This window comes from Lactuca saligna, chromosome 5, assembly GCF_052625555.1.
Source record: "Lactuca saligna cultivar CGN05327 chromosome 5, ASM5262555v1, whole genome shotgun sequence".
In the NCBI taxonomy this organism is placed as follows: Eukaryota; Viridiplantae; Streptophyta; class Magnoliopsida; order Asterales; family Asteraceae; genus Lactuca; species Lactuca saligna.
In genome coordinates this window covers 132,292,671-132,306,202 of record NC_136421.1, presented here as the reverse complement: position 1 = coordinate 132,306,202, position 13,532 = coordinate 132,292,671, and the positions used below count along the sequence as shown (strand labels likewise).

General features: G+C 35.4%; 1 long non-coding RNA gene across 3 annotated transcripts; it reads left to right on the top strand.

Annotated features, from left to right (window-relative positions):
* Positions 1–11,177: 11,177 nt before the first annotated feature.
* Positions 11,178–12,570, top strand: LOC144998243 (uncharacterized). Of its 3 annotated transcripts, none has more exons than XR_013660208.1 (4): positions 11,178–11,313; positions 11,784–11,831; positions 11,958–12,029; positions 12,159–12,570. It is a non-coding gene; the product is annotated as an uncharacterized LOC144998243 (long non-coding RNA). The 3 variants fall into 3 exon arrangements; XR_013660207.1 differs by having other exon boundaries at positions 11,178–11,670; XR_013660206.1 differs by having other exon boundaries at positions 11,178–11,831.
* The last annotated feature ends 962 nt before the right edge of the window (positions 12,571–13,532 follow it).

Genomic DNA, 13,532 nt, shown 5'->3' with positions numbered 1-13,532 from the left:
TGTAGTGTATGTTCTATCTGTCTAGTATGTAGTATGTTCTCTTGTATGGTGTATAGTATGTATTGTTTCTCGTTATAGTATTCTCTATTTGTTTCTCTTTATAGTGAGTATTGTTTCTCGTTATAGTATTCTCTATTTGTTTCTCTTTATAGTGAGTATTGTTTCTCCTTATAGTATGTATTGACTCATGTATGAACTGACTCTTTGTATGGTTCATTGTACTAGAAATAGTGAGTAGTGACTTCCTAAACTATACCTATTATAGTTTACTAGTAGAGTTGTTTGTGTAACTGAACATGTTTGTACACCTTTGCTACCCAAAAGTAATGAACTGAGATAAAAGCTTTTATGTCTATACATATATACATAATATATAACTAAGGATCAAATGACACTCGGATAATAAACATGGTACTCTAAGTCCACAACCAAACAAGGAACAAGAAATAAAGTGAGTTATCAGTCCTAAGTCCTTCCAACCTTACTTATATAACTATATATGCATTATACATGGTTTTGACAGTATATAAGTTTGAAAGAGTTAAAAGAAAGGTTTGGAATATAAGAACAAGTTTGATAAATAATTTAGTATGTAAAAGGGTTTGATAAACATTTTGAAGTAGTTTGTTTGATAAAACAGTTAAAAGTATAGTAAATCCATTTGTTTGATAGTTATTAATCACATGTGATTGATATAATAATTATAATGTTTCAACTTGTATCCCCCCCCCCCCCCCCATAAAAGCATTTAAAATCATTTAAAAGGTAGATTAAGGGGTATTAACTCACATGTAGTGAGTGGTTTGGATGAACGAGTGGTATAGGATGCTAAGTGCCAAGTGAAGACTTGAGCACACACACATATCCTATTTATCATATAATGATACATATATGTATACAATTAGTGTTTAAACAACTAATTATGCAAGAAAAGACACCCTAGGTCATAGAAAACTCTTAGATTCAAGTGCTAGAAGTACTAAGGGTTGCACATAATGGGTGTGTGGCGACACATTAGTGTTTACGACCAAGAGGTTGTGTTTCATGAGTGTGTACGGCTAGAGTGTACGGTCGTACACTCATGGTGAAACTTGCCATTGAGTGATTTAAAGTCCTCTTAAGCATCTATGGAGTGTGTCTTGACCAATACATAACCTTATTGAAAGTTAAATGCCATTTTGGACCCTAAAAAGGGTGTGTAGGGTCATACAAGGAGCGTACGGCGGTACACCCTTGATAATCATGTAAAAAACGTTCAAAAGTGTATTCCAAGTCTCTATCTTGCATCCCTTATAAGTGTTCTTGATCAAGTGCTAGCATAGAACATGAGTTTTAAGGCCATTTTGCACTAAATAAAGGGGTGCACGGCCACATCGGGTGTGTACGGTCGTGCACTCCTTAGTGAACATGTTTTGTATGGTTTCTAAGGAGTATAACTACTAAATAACAAGCACAAGGAGTGGTACTTACGATATACTAGCCTTTAGGGGTATTTGTGGTCCAAAAATTTAGTAAGTGTGCTTGCTGTTCTTGGAGAACACTTGAAGATCTAAACAAAATGAGTAATTTCATGGATGAAATGATAGATCCTTACTAGATACTATAATGAATCATCAAATTGAAGGAAGAAGCACTTACAACTTGAAGATCTAGAAGCAAAATCGGATGATACTTGAGAGAAAAGTTGATTTTCGGCTTAAGAGTGAGAAAAGAGGTGAATGGAGGCTAACACTCTCATTTATACCTGAGAGTGTATGGCCAGAAGGGGGTGTACAACCGTACACTCCATGTGTACGGCCATACACTCCTTAAGTTGGAGTATTTGGCCAATTTTTGAAGTATTGAACTTGCGGAACTCAATTCTAAACCCTAACTTTGAAGGTACAAGCCTTAGAACACTCTAATTGACTCTAAAAAATACTAGAAGACAACAAAAACGAGTCTAAACTTGATTGATACAAGATAGAAATTTCGGGTTGTCACATGAATATTTGAGATACACGACGTGAATCCAAAAATATTGCCCTATAAATAGAAATCGAAGCACAGCCGGCCATTGTTGCTATTTCCCTTACTCTCTCACTCCCGATACCCTCTCTAGCCCTCTTGAAGTACCCCCGAAGCCCCAATATTGTCCCAAGACCCGAAGTGAGTCCCGACGCTCCGAAGATCCCGAGAAGAAAAGATTTTCTGAGCCGAAGCTTTGCCCGCGTGAAGTCCGGTGTGTAAGATATCTCGGTTTCACCAGAGAATTTCTACTTGAAGAGCGTAGTGTTGTCCGATAATCGTCTTATCAAGTGAGTGTATAGCCCTTTTCATAAACATGATTTTAATACAAGTATTGTTTGAATGTATTAAGTATATGTTTTGGTTGAGTGTGTAGTCACTCTCTTCTAACACATTAATATGAAGTATTTGTTATGAAATACGAGCTATGTGCTTATATATTGTTGTTTACTTAAGATGAGTGCGCAATGGATGTTTTATATAGTTTTAAATGAGTTAAATTGTATATGTATTTTATATCAACAAATATGTTGGGTATAACATGGGTAGATGAGATAGTTGGTGTGTGATAAAAGATGAGTTGGATAATGAGATCAAGAGATTAGTTTTAGATCCGAGAGGATGAATCAGGTGAATAGATTAGTTTCAGATTCCAGGAGTATGGATCAGGTGAAGATATTAGTTTTAGATCCGGGAGTGTCACACCCCCAAACCAAGGATGGCGGAAAACGTCCGGGGGTGGAGGACTTCATGTAGAGTATCACAACAATGAGTATAATAGTGCTCAAAGTAAATACAACCAACACAAATATAATTGAAAACGTTACATCAAAGCACATGTTTACATGATTCACATCAATTACATTATGATACAAAATGAACTGTTTAACGATTTATCGTCCCATCCTCAAAACGTTGTTGATTTCCTGTTTTCACTGAATTCCTGAGAATACAAGTAGTTTTGAAAAGTGTCAACACAAAGGTTGGTGAGTTCATAAGAGATTTCGTTAGAAAAGTAAATCGTTTTCCTTGTAAAAGCGTTAGAATATGAATCCATAAAATCCGATATTTTCTTTAAAATTTGTGTAATGTAGTCTTATGACTGAAGACCAAAATGTATAATTAACCTTTCTTATTAATAGAAAATGTTATGTGCTTAAATGGACATGGACGCGTTTGAATTAAATGAAATTTCTGTATGTTCTCATGTTTGTTAATACTTTATATATATGTAGTCCTAAATTAGAGGACCGAGAAATAACAAGTATTGACCATACTTAAAAGTATAAATATGGTTTCAAATGATGTGTAGTTGTAACTACCAAAACCAAAAGTGTACAGTAATATCTGTACTCATAGAGATAAAAAGTGATTTTAAATCGACATAAAACTCATTTAGGTTTTAAAAATAAAATCCCGTAAACTTATGGATTGTTATATCCCTATGTGAGTCGCTTTAATCATACTATGACTATGTGAACCTGCCACGACGTTCTCAGGCGTCACGAAAATTAAAATGACATTTGTCACCCGTAGACCTGCAGGTCCCACTGTAGCTAGCAGCAAGGTGTGGGGTGTCAAACCCAATATAGATCTATATACAAGTATCACGTTCTCCCTCAAGGAGATTCTGATTATAACTACCAGGAATTATATCCCGCACTCGGACGTACGGGGAGAGAGAGAGAGAGAGAGAGAGAGTCTCACAATATAGGTTAACAAGTTTACGTGAAATGTGTGTGAATATAAATCTTTCTTATATGAATGTACCCTTTTTGTACGAGTGTGTTGAGTGATGTATCATAAACTATACCTATTATAGTTTTTCTAAAATGTATGTAATATGTATGAACTCTTTTATGGAAATGTATTAGTGTTATGAATTTATCAAACTATAGGTTAACAAATTTACGTGAAATGTGTGTGAATATAAATCTTTCTTGTATGAATGTACCCTTTTTGTACGAGTGTGTTGAGTGATGTATCATAAACTATACCTATTATAGTTTATCTAAAATGTATGTAATATGTATGAACTCTTTTATGGAAATGTATTAGTGTTATGAATTTATCAAACTATACTTTTTATAGTTTAATATACGTGTTTTAAAATGAATGAATAATATTTATTATGAATGACTTAGTTTTAGTTCATGATGATAAACTAACAAGGAAACACATTCAATAATTATAACTTATGATTATACACTTTGCTCAACATAATACAAAGTGTTATGATATTTACATGCCGTTGGCTAACTTTAGCCATTCTGCCCTGTTTTGGAAAAATCATAGAAAAATCATACGAAGTCAAAAACTAGATCCGTAAATTTTGAGAGTTCAAAAAATGTGTCTAGTTTATTCATAATTTTTATCACGATTTTTAATGACCTTCAACTTGGGTGAAAAAGTCCATAATCACAGACTGGTCCGGATTGTTGTTTGAAATGATAGGTAGTTTTGTAAAAATCACCATAAATTGTAGAAAAATCGTATGGAGATGTGCAAGTAGTCATTTTAAAGCTAAAAACTTGAACTATTTGCACCTTGTACAGTTTTGAAAACAAAAATGTTTAAGATGCCCAAAACAGTCCGTGAATGAAGTTGAACTTTTCTGATGAAGGCTGTTAGAAAAATTAAGTTATGTTCTTGGTGTTTTAACTTGTATTCCCCCCCTTAAAACTTGAGAAAACATGAAAATGTAGGGGTATGAACTCACCTTGAGTGATTTCAGTGGATGGATGATGGAGAGAAGGGGTGTTCAACTCAAGAACACTTGGGAAGATTGCTTGAAGATTTGAAGATCTAACACAAATATGATGGAGTTTGTATAAGATATCCATGATTTGAGTGGAAATAAGTGAGATAATCATAAGGAGAATGGATTATGCTTACCAAATGTGGAAGAACACTTGATAATCAGCATTGAATCTCGAGTTTGGTGGAGAAAAAGTTTGAGAGAAAAGTGGTGTTTGATACTTAGTGAAATGAGAGCAAATGAGAGAAATGGGGAGAGAGGATGTTTGTTCCAGCTCTAAAAACGTGGGAATGAGTGTAATTTGAGTGTAAGGGACATTGAAGTGACTTAGGTAAGGTGGGGAGGTGTGGTTAGTCAAAGAGTGGGTGTGGGGTGGTTGCTTGTGACATTGGATAAGGCAAAGTCAACACTCCACCTTTAATAATTCACCCATTTGATTTTTATTATTTAGATAATGATTTTCATCAAAATATGTTTAAATTATGAATATTTAGAGTTTATTATGTTAAAATATAATTTCTGGAGAAAATCCCGCTTTAAAATCACGAAAAACGGGCTTAAAATGTTAAAAATATCAAAAATGGGCTAAAAGTGACAAATTTCCGAATTCTGGTCGAGGTTCGGCCTTCTGATGCTGAAACCGAGAGGAGGGAGGGTAGAAACCGAGAGGGAAGAAGAGGGAGAGTAGGAACCGAGAGGGGAGAAAGGAGAGAGAGGGACCTGAGAGAGGAGAAGAGAGACCGAGAGAAGAGAAGAGAGGGAGCAGAGACCGAGAGGAGGGAAGAGACAGAGAGGCGCGAGAAGACAGAGAGGAGAGAAAGAAGCAGAGACCGAGAGGCGGGTAGAGACAGAGAGTGAATAAGCGACAGAGAGGAGAGGAAGCGACAGAGCGAGAAACGAACAGAGGAGGCAACAGAGAGTGAGAAGCGAACAGAGAGTGAGAAGCGACAGAGACCGAGGCTCGGTCTCAGCTACAGGGGCTTGGTCCTCCAGGTTCAGCCAACAGAGGCTCGGTCCGTCCAAGGTGCTTTCGGCCTTAAGGAGCTTCGGCTCCTTGAGAAGGGTTTCGGTTCCTAAGGTCCCGTTTTCTCGTTTTTACCCCGTTTTAAGCCGTTTTTGACCCGGTTAAGGGCCGGAATGACCCGAATGATTCTAAAAAGTTACGGGAAACTTTTGAGAGAGATTTCTCACACTTGGAGAGATTTGGGAGAGATTTGACATTCTTGGAGAGATTTCTCATACACAGAGATATTTGCGAGAGTTTTCACATACTTGGAGAGATTTGGGAGAGATTTGACATTCTTGGAGAGATTTCTCATACAGAGAGATATTTGAGAGAGATTTCACATACTTGGAGAGATTTGGGAGAGATTTGACATAGAGAGAGAGAGATAGAGTGAAAACGATTGAGAGAGGTTCCATGTGTCACAATTGTGAGTGTCTGGCATCGCAATGCATGGTTCGTAAACCCTGTTAAGCCTTGTTTAAGGATCTTACACACTCCCGATGAGTATGCAACATTGTTTTATCGGTTTGGCTCGCCACGTACCACAGTTTTAGGTTAAGGAGATCTAGGTGTTCGCACTTTTTGCTTTATGATTTCTCATTAGAATATAGAGTTATGTAGAAGTTTCATAATGTAAATTCTAGTACCCAAGGGCAAATTGAGTCAAACGGTTTGACTTGCTGACTTTAGTTGACTTTGACTTGACCGAAATTTGACGGTTGTCACAGGGAGTATGGATCAGGTGAAGAGATTAGTTTTAGATTCTGGGAGTATGGATCAGGTGAAGAGATTAGTTTTAGATCCGTGAGTAGGGATCAGGTAAAGAGGAAGGTTTTAGATACGATAGTTTAGATCGTTTGGTTGTGAGGATCGATGGAGTGGGATAAGAGTTGCCTTTATATGATGAAATTATATAAGTTTGTGAGTTCATATATATATATATATATATATATATATATATATATATATATATATATATATATATATATATATATATATATATATATACAACATTGTGGGATGAAAACCCTATATGCTCACCAGGCTCCCAAGCCTGACCCACTTAGTTTTCTTTGTATTACAGGTTATGGCTCGAGAGCATAAGTTGGCTAACATAATGAGAAATTTTGGATTATAGGCCAGTAGTTATGAATAACTGTTGTAAGGTCTTTTTTGTTATGTTTATGCTTTTGGTCTATATTGAACATGACATCCTAAGATTTTGTTATATAATGAAAATACATTTCTTTAAAGAAATGCTTTGATAAATTCTTATCATATTTTTTTTGGGAACAAATTCCGCAAACGTTTTCTGTAAAAGATTACTCTGATTTTAAAAACAAAGCATAAACAAATCAGTCTTTTTTGGCCGTGAAATTGGGATATCACAAAATCACTGTTCGGGCGCTGACTGATTGCACACACTGATCCTTCTCATTTATTTTTTAGAAACTCTTACTCGTTTTAGAAAAATCGTTTCTCTTGGAAATTTTTTTCAAATCCTCGGTTTGAGTCCAGACATACCCGAAGGTGCATCCAAATTCATCCAACCAAGGCTCTGATACCAACTTGTAACAACGTAAATTTTCAAACCAAATTTTTCATTTTTAAAACACATAAACTTATATATCATATTTCATAAAACCAGAAGTCTCAAGTGTCAACATAAATCCACAATAAAAATTCAAATCCCAGAATCCTAAACAAGGTCTTGAATAGGTGTGTATAATCATGTCAGTGCCTTCCCGTGATCCTCGGAAGTACCTGAAACACATAACACAATAACACAGTAATCACGAAGCTTAGTGAGTTCCCCAAAATACCACACACGAATAATTAGCCACTCGAGGCTATAGCTCTGTAACACCCTCCAGTCAATGTGTCTAAGTGGGACCCTCCAGTCCCGCAGCTCATTGGACCCTCTGGTCCGGTCTAAGTGAGGACCCTCCGGCCTCATAGTTCATCGGACCCTCCGGTCCTGTCTAAGTATCACATAATATAGCACACATCACATATCACACAGAACATGCACAACTCAAGTAAGCACATAAGAGCCTCTAGTCACACATAATTACCACTCTAGGTAAAGTATAGTGAGAAGACTCACCTCGTAAGCTAGCTAGTAAAATCTCGTGCTCGGAATCCTTGATCTAGCCTCAGCCTATCACAAGGATAATATCTCTAATTACTACTCTCCTCTCACTCGAATACACCATTCATTGATCTCTCTTACACTCTTATCCCTAGAAATGGGTAAAAGACCATTTTACCCTTCCATGACCTCCATTGCTAATTTTAACCAATCTTTAAAGTCAATAGAAGTAAAACTCTAGTCAACTGTCCAAATTGACCAGACTCGCCGAGTGCACTCGTGCGACTCATCGAGTCCCATCGATTCTCGACAATCTCATGAAGGTCCAGCTCGTCGAGTTAACCCCTGACACGCCGAGATCTCGCATGATCCAGCTAATCGGGACAACCCTAATCTACTCGCCGAGTTGGCTCATCAACTCGGCGTGTCCATTCAAACTCAACTTGAATTCAGACGATTTTAAGGCAGGATACTTTCCTAAACTCCAGATCCACGCTCTCAGGGCTCATTTATCACGTAAAGTCATAGACTTTACATCCATGCATGGCATTTTGGGCATGAAATGCCAAGAACATGATCTAAATGGGTTTTTCACTCATAAATTTCCACCAAGGTTGAATAAAGCAGGAACCTTTAGATGCTAGAGACCTCCTAAGGTCCAGATCTGGAGTTAAAGCCTCCTCATGAACCCCAAATCCTCAAAGTCCCAAGATATAAAGAAAAGAATCCCTAATCTTCAAAATAAGAGATCTACTCAAACAATAGAGAAAGGTTCGAACTTGATACCTCTAACAGAAGCCCTCGGATGAATATCGATAGATCTAGCAACCTTCGTTTGCTCCTTTGTTGAAAACCTTCCCCTTTCCTTGCAAAGTTACACCAAAATGCTCAAGGTTAGCTCCCCCCCCCCCCCCCCCTCTCTATTTCTAATCTTAAAGATCGTTTAAGGTCTATCTCTGGGAAATGTAGCCGCAAAAGGAGGCTATAAGTTAAATAGGTCACATGCCCGAGAAATTAGGGTTTCCTTCAGCAGCACTGACTCCGCGAGTTGGCTCACAGACTCGTTGAGTCCATTCATTAATCCACGTCACCAGTCGCGACTATTGAGTTGGAATTGTTTTAAGACATGACATTTTCTTTTTCTTTTATTTGGTTTTGGTTTTTGTTTTGGTTTTGGTTTTGGTTTTGTTTTTAGTTTTAGTTTAGAGTAATACAATTATCACATTAGAAAATGTAATACGATTAGCATAACAAAAAAGCAAAATAATGTGATTGGGGTCATTAAAAACATATGTGATTGACATGATTATGCTAATAGACCACTCCACAAATCTCAAATTAAATAATAAAATAATATACATGAGAATCCGGATGTTACACTTTTGACAAAACGTTCTAGTTTAAACAAAAAGATTTGTTTGGTAGTACGAGTGTTTAGTTTTTAGTTTAAACAAAACGCTCCAAATCTAAAACTACTTCATGTAGCATTTAACAAAACGCTACCGAACTTTTGAAATCAATTTCCATAATCACCCTTAAAAATATATTTATATATTTATTTATTTGTAATGAATTGTCCTTTATGTAATTCTGTATATTTCAAAAGTTTCCAGCTACTTTTGCCAAACATTCATATAACAAATAAAAGTTATAGCTTCTAGCTACTAACTACCCGCTATCCGCTTCCAGCTAACAACTACTTTTGCCAAACACGCCCTATAAATATTATTATCTATTCCAAAAACATTTTATACCAACATAATGAATATTCATTTTTTCCAAAATAGGTAACATATTTCATTTTTTTAGCTAGCAATCCACTTACATGTATTAAGTTGGAATTGTTTTAAGACATGACATTTTTCTTTTTCTTTTATTTGATTTTGGTTTTTGTTTTGATTTTGGTTTTAGTTTTAGTTTAGAGGTTTAGAGTAATATAATTATCACATTAGAAAATGTAATACGATTTGCATAACAGAAAAGCAAAATAATGTGATTGGGGTCATTAAAAACACGAAAAACATATGTGATTGACATGATTATGCTAATAGATGCATTAACCTCACATACGGAAATAAAAGAGACATGAAAAATGACTAGTTTATCCTCAGATACACAACACGTGGGATGGTTAAGTACTATGTGGAGATGAAGGTTAGTGCAAGGGAGCAAAAAGGCAATTTTAATTTAAAATAAAGATCAAGCGTGCAATATTTTTCATAGATAGATGCATAATATAATATATAAAAAAAATAAGATCTAAATTACTCTATAATTTTGTCTAAAGGCAATAAACAAATCTTCAAAAATGGTCCTTATAATTTTTCAAAATAATTGTAGTTCCTATTTTTTTTTTTTTGTCTCAAGTTCCTATTTTTCTTTTAATCTCATGTAAGGGTATTCGTGGTTTGAATTTCTATCGCGATTAATCCATTACCCACATAAAAAATATTTATACAATTTATGTTATTTTTTGTTTTATCTCTTAACTTAAATAATTGAAAAAACAAATAAATAACACACTCCAAACTTTCATTCTTATCTCACGTTAAATACAATGGCTACCATCGTCACAACCACCACCACTTTCAACCATCCTTTTTTTTCTCCATCATCACTGGCAGTGAACAAGACACCACCAGCCACAAGTTTTATCATCCTCCCTTGCAGCCGCCACCACTAGACGATAAACGTAAACACAGGGGCTATATGAATCTGGCATTTTTCTAATGTGATGATGAACACACGATGGGTGCGTTAGGATTTAACAGATGATGACGGTTAGGGTTTCACGGTGGTTGTTCTTATCTAATGTCGGGGTTGGGCTTAGACATGTGACGACTATGGTTTCCTTTTATCCATTGGAGTTGAGTTCGCCGATGGTTGGAGGGAAATGGCGGTAAGGTTTTTGAACTCCGGAAGTAAACCGACAATGGTGGTGGTGGTAGTTAGGTTGTGTTGTTCTTGATTTTATGGGTTTTATCTCCATTGGGTGAGGATGTTGTATGTCGTGAAGAGGTCATCGGATATGGTGGACGGCATGAGAAGGTTATCAAAGATAAAAGAGAACAAAAGGGAAGATGTGGGGTGAGGTAGGGTTGTTTATTATTTTTCTTTTTAAGAAAACTAATATTATACACATATATTAAATCCCCTCGCACTTATAAACAATGCCTTTTCTGTGATTCTCATTTTGACCACATAATTTTGTTTTTTCTCAATTTCACCCTAGCACTTAAATGCGTGACACACATCACTATTAAACCAATTATCATTCCCCTTTGCGTTTTTCTTTCCCTTAATTTCTGATTTCTTCGTCTTTTCTTTGCTTCCAAGAACTTTGTGGTTTGTCGGTGCATTGATTTTTGAGGTTTCGCAACTACGTGACCGACTATTTCGTCGCACCAACCATCGATTTCAAGCAATTATCTATTTTGATTTGGGAGTTGGGTATGTTATCTATATTCTGTACGTGGTCATACCTGTATTTTTGATGCTTCTAAGCAATTCCCTATTTCAATTTTGGGTTAGTTTTTTTTTTCTTTCAAATTTTGGTCTCGGACTCCACCGTCAATCACTTTGGGTTAGGGTTGGGTTTACTTTCACTATTTATGAATTGTCTAATTTTGGTCTCAGATACGTAGTATCACTGTTACAAATTGGATCAATTGCTCATCTAATTAGGATAACAATCTTGATACACATATTCCTTCTATCAAGGTGACGATCCTTCAATTTCAGATTAGCACGTAAAATCTGAAGGTAAGATGTAGAGGTTAAGGTATAGAAGATGGGTGAATTTCAGAGGTCTATTGTTTGTAGAATTGCTTCCTTAAGTATATGTTGTTTCGTTTCTTTCGTGTCTGTTGGTGTGTTCCATATTTTTGTTTATTCTGATGATGTTTTTCTATGCTTTGCAGGTTACATAGTGCATCTGTGTGGTTTTTGTTGCCAATCTGCTTACTCTGGTATGTCTTCTATACCGTGTTTCTGTTGTTAATGGTATTTATTGTGGTGACTGTAAGCAAAATGAAATGATTCAAATCCAGTGATGTTGTAATTCATACCCTCTCCTTTTTGGTTTGTCTATGCAGGCTTTACTAACATCCCATGGTTTTGGTTACAAATTGAAAAAAAGAAAAAAAAATGTCCATCAATTGTTAAAGGTAGGAGTTGAGACTTCATAATTAATGAACAAAGTTTGTTTCCTTCCACTTCCAGTATGCACACATTCAATTATATTGTTATCTTCTTATTCAAAATTAAATTTACAAATGTGTTGTATGATTTCTTAGGTTTGCATATTGTTTATCAACCCTTCCTGGATCAGAGTTGGAACATCCTCTGCAACATGACGTGCAGGGTTCATTGATGGTTTCTATGTTGCAAATGACCAAGGGCTTGGTGAAATTTGGAATGGAAAACAAAAATCATACATGTCTTTTAAATAGTTATGACTTTGGATTTGGCTTAGTTATGGAAGGAAGAGGACTGTGATGGAGGATGCGCTTTCTCATGATTGTAATTGTGTTGTAGCAAACATTTTGGCTGCCAAGTTTAACATAACATTCAACCTTTCATAGTTTCAGTTTCAGTTTCAACGGGTAAATCTCTACAAATGGAGATGTATTTTAGTTATTAAAATATTAATGGTAATAGTTTTCTGTTTAATAATACTCTATAATTGTTGTCCTTGGATCTGGTACATTTTATAATTGGACAATCTGTGTAATTTAACCAAAAAGAACATTGATGACTAATCAATTTTTTTGTATCATAACTATAATTACAGGAAAGGCCATTGGCTGACATCGTCAAAATTTTATTTCTGAAATAAGTTTAGTTGGAGATTTTACTTATACATTCACTCATTATTTACTCGGTGGACAATATGAGAAAACAGGGATAAGTATATACTCCTAATGTTAAAAGGACAAAGATGTTATCAGTTTTGAAGTTTTGAAGACGTATATGCTCTTTTCAACATTTTTTATAAACTCCAGGATTTTATGGAGTATGAGAATTTCGATTATAGATTAGACTAGGTTATTAATGATCAAACAATTCTCGTAGTTTTTTTATGTTGATTTCTAATTTCCTTTATTTTTTTCAAATACAATTTCATAAGGGATTGTATTGATTCTGTTTTGTGTATTTTAATCAGGGTGCAATTTTTTCAGTTGTCTTGTTAGGATTGCAAGCTAAAAATTGATTGTTCTGTGATTGATAAGCCCCCACATTTTTGTTACCTTTTTGGCCAGGGGTAGAATGGTCTTTTCTGGTATTATGGTTGTTATTGGTTGTTTTGTTAGTAGGAATAGCCCCTGATTGGCTGTTATTCCCTTTTGTCTTGTCTCTAGTGGTATTATATATAGTCCTTTTGTTTTAGAGTCGGTAGCTAAGAATTTGTATGAACTAGAATTTTATTCTTTTGGAGAGCCACTTTCCTTTCGAATGACTGAGAATTATCTTAATATTATCTAAGTATTTTTATTAGTCTATGTTAGAATGTCTGGGGTATATGATAGATTCAATATCAGTCTTATAGTAGCAATATGGAAGAAGGTTAATAAAAAGAATTAACTTCTTGATGTTGCAAGGAAAGAAGGAAAGTTTTGTCTCTATTCGTGGAACTGAAACTCCAAGTAAAATACATAATAGGAACATAG